The sequence below is a fragment of the Cricetulus griseus genome, chromosome 3 (genome assembly GCF_003668045.3).
Source record: "Cricetulus griseus strain 17A/GY chromosome 3, alternate assembly CriGri-PICRH-1.0, whole genome shotgun sequence".
In the NCBI taxonomy this organism is placed as follows: domain Eukaryota; kingdom Metazoa; phylum Chordata; class Mammalia; order Rodentia; family Cricetidae; genus Cricetulus; species Cricetulus griseus.
In genome coordinates, this window is record NC_048596.1 from 16461329 (window position 1) to 16465415 (window position 4087).

The following is a 4087-nucleotide window of genomic DNA, read 5'->3' on the forward strand; positions in this document are numbered from 1 at the left end:
AATTGGTGGCCGCCCCGAGCAAGGCGGCCAGGGCCAGGAAAGGAGACCCTTGAACCGGTGCTTGGAAAGAGGCTCCCTATTCCCGCTCCCCTTCCCCAGGCAGGCCAGTTCTGGAAGAAGCCACTTGAAATGAGCCCCGGAGAGACAGGGAGAGGAGCTGGCCCGGCTCCAGCTTCCACTGCTACCGCCTCACCAGAGCCAACTTGGCCAGCTCCCCCTCCAGGCCAGCCCCAGCAGGGAGTTGAGGATGGGAACGGGAGTTCTCTCTCGGCTTGGCCACATCCGGATCCAGCTGAGCCCTGACCCACAGGGCGGCGCCTCTCCAGTTGTTTCATCCTGGAAGAAGTGGGCGATGCAGGCTCCCTCTCCTTTCCTAGGAGTCCAAGGCCCGAGGGCAAAGCCCTGCGGAGTCTCCTGGGGCACGGCCCCCACTCATTTCTTTGCGGGGATGAGTGTCCTCTGACACTGGGTTCCTGAAGCCCCACCCTCTAAGCAAACAGGAGCACCCCCACACCCACCCACTGTGCCGAAAGAATGAGTGGGTGCCTGGGTAGGCTCAGATGGAGACACAATGGACCAGGCAGGAGCTCTGGAGGCAGACGGGTGAAACTGGGGGGTCACCAGGAAAGTTAGGTTATCTTGAGACTCCAGCTGGGGGGTACACAGTGGCCCTACTGTGTTTTGACTGCGTGGACTTAACTTTCCTTCCGTGGGTTTCCCAAACTCTCTGAACCTGAGATTTCATTTGTAAGATGGGGGTCAAACAAAGTAGAATCAGCTTCACAGGGCTTTTTATGATTGCTACCCTAGTAACACAGCAAGGCCTTTGCAAGACTCTGGCCCTTGGAACACCAGAGACTGGTGCTATTATCGTAGAACTGCTGTCTGTAGGGAGGTTGTGGTCCCTAGATTAGTAACAATAATGACAGAAAATGAATATATAGCATGGTTAGGGCCTGACACAGTGGCAGGTGTCTATAATCCCAGCAACCATTAGGCTAAAGCAAGGAGGGCTATGGGTTCAAGGCTAGTTTGTCTCAAGACAAATGAACTATCATATGTAATTTGTAAAAGTGTATATATAGCATTGTTAGACTACAACAGAGAGCCCAGTACTGGGAAGGGCTCACGTGAGCTCACCTCTGTTCTAAATCCCTTTTGCCCTTCCCACCCTCCCCAGACATATACCTATAGCCAACCATTTCGGAGAGCTGAACATGTCCTGGCCCACTCCCAGGAAGCCCTTGAGGTGGGCCCACTGGATCTCTGCCTGTGTACATGTTCTCTCTTCACTCCCCTCCTCTCTCCCTCCCTTCCTCCCTCCCTTTCTTCCCTCCCTCCTTCCCTCCTCTCTCTCTCTCTCTCTCTCTCTCTCTCTCTCTCTCTCTCTCTCTCTCTCTCTCTCTCTCTCTTCCTTTCCCTGGAGCTAGGAGAAAGAGACCTCAGCTTTGAAGGATGTGAAAATTAGCTGGAGCTGAGAGAGGTGTCAGCTTCAAGGCGGCACCCCCACCCCGCCCCAGCCCTCCTTTGCCTTAGGGATGGCGTTTCCACAAGTCTCTGCAGGGGACCCCCACCCCACCCCCAGGTGTGGGCTGAAACTGTCAGGATGAAGCCAGTGAGGTGGAGGGAGGAGATGGCCTGCCAGGAAGAACAGGCCTGCAGCTCAGGGGCTTGTGCCAGGGATGGGGACCCAGACACCCTACCCTGAGCCTGGAGTGCTTCTCACAAGTGTTAGCACCCAGAGGGCTTTATGGGACCTTCTGGCACCCAGTTTCCTTGGCCAGAGCTGAGAGGCTAAACTGCCTGGTTGGCCAAGAAGATACTGGGTGGGGGCAGCTCTTCCCAAGAGATGGGTGAGACCTAGGAAGAGACCTCCCTAGCCCCATTTCTGACCTATCTGAAGGTCTCTTTAGAGTCTCCTCCTTCATAGGGGAGGCAAGCACTAGGATCTGCTCTATACTTCCAGGGAGGGTCAAACTGAGCATGGAATGGGAACCCCAGGAAGGACGACTTCATCCTGTCTCTGTCATCGTTAACAGCCACAATTATTATTATTCAGAGAGATGGGCCGGAGGTGGTCAGGGACGTGGTTGGGGTGAAGGCAATGAAGTCCTCTGTACATGCCGTCTCGCCAGGTTAATGCTCCTGCCTGTCACCCTGACAGCTGCAAGATTGATTACCCAGGCCTCCCGCTCTTTATAACTCGATCATTCGAATTAATCTCTGGCTGTCGGCCCATCTGATGCCTGAATCACAAATTTAATTTGGAGGTGTGCAGCTCCTCCCCCAGCCCGTCCCCCCTTCCTCCCTCTTCCGCCTTCTTCCTGTTCTGACCTCTTTCCTCAGCTTTCTGCCCACCTGTCTAGCTACCAGGTTTTCTATTCCTCCTCCCCCACCTCCTTCCTGGAGCCTCAGCTATCCCTCCAAGGGGCAGCAGCTGAAGTAGGAAAAGGCTGAGGGGGAGTGGGTGGCCCTGAGTCAGCAGCCCCTCTGCCCAGGCAGGGGAGGGGTCGCCTCCCCCACCCACTGGGTGAGGTGCCCACCCTGTCAGGCTCCACCCCAAACAGAGAAAGAGGCTTAGCTGACACTAAGTAAGACATATTAATGTACTAAAGACTTAATGAAGTTGTGGGGGGGGCGAGGGGTGGAAAGTGCTTGCTTTATTAGTTTATGGCCGATTAATGGGGACGCCATTACTGTGATAGAGATGGATTGCTGCTGTCAGTAGCCTGGGCTGAGGGCCGGCCGCAGCTCCTTTCCTTGTGTGGTGGGTGCTCAGACAGAAGCAGTCACAGGATCCTGCCTGAGGTAGGGGCAGGCTCAGCTTGAGGCTTGAGGGACTGTGCCTTGCCTTCTAAGGAATCAACACAGGGAGCTCACGTGGGTTGAGAGTTCATACACCCAACAGTAACAGCAAGACAGTGGGGTGCTGGGGCTCTGGACCTGCACACAACAGGCGCTTGAGAGTCACCTCAAACTAGAGGAGAGCCTGCCTCCTTGTTGTCTCCCTTCATCCTGCTGAGGGTCTCAGGAGAGAACAAGGAAGCCATCTCTCCTCTCCTAGCTGTTTCCTCAGAAAGGGACCAAGGGCTCCACTAGCCCAGGTGGAGCAGCAAGTCGGCTTCAACACTGCGATCCCCAGCACCCAGGCTGAGGGTTCTAGGATGAAGGCCTAGGTGTCTCACTTCAGCAGCCTCCTGGCTCCTTGACCCTCACAGGCCAACGATAATCAACAAGGTAGAAGAGGAGACTGAGGAAAGAACTGTGCTTGTGGAGTTAGATGCACTTAGTGGTTCAGTTTTCTCAGGCTCAGGGGACAGGAGTGCTTGCAAAACAACACAAACACTTCCAAAGTTTCTCATCCCCTCAGATCCTTCTTATCCCTGTGCCTTTCCGCTAACTTATTTTTTTACTGTGAAAGGAGAAGCAAGCACTGGAGCCAATCCAGTCCAGCTCCAGTGGGTCACTCTTGGTCAGGAAGCCTCCAAATATCCTCAGAAGTCAGGGCCTTTTGTAAACTCATATCTCTCAGCAACGTATGACATTTTAACATGGCTGCTTTGATTCAGGGACATTAAACTGAGTTCAAGTTTTTTTTTTTTAAGATTTTATTTATTATGTATACAACATTCTGCTTCCATGTATATCTGCACACCAGAAGAGGGCACCAGATCTCACTACAGATGCTTGTGAGCCACCATGTGGTTGCTGGGAATTGAACTCAGGACCTCTGGAAGAGAAGTCAGTGCTCTTAACCTCTGAGCTATCTCTCCAGCCAGAGTTCAAGGTTTTTTTTGTGTTTTTTTTTTTAATTATATTAGTGCCAGGCAGTGGTACATGTCTTTAATCCCAGCACTCAGGAGGCAGGCGAATCTCTGTGAGTTTGGGGCCAGCCTGGTCTACAGAGTGAGTTCCAGGACAGGCTCCAAAGCTACACAGAGAAACCCTGTTTCGAAAATATATATATATATATATATATATATATATATATATATATATATATGATGCTCAAACTCCTCAGGCTGTTCTAGAACCCAAACCTGTCCTAAGCATGCCTCAGTCCAAATCCCATCCTAGGGAGGCAGCA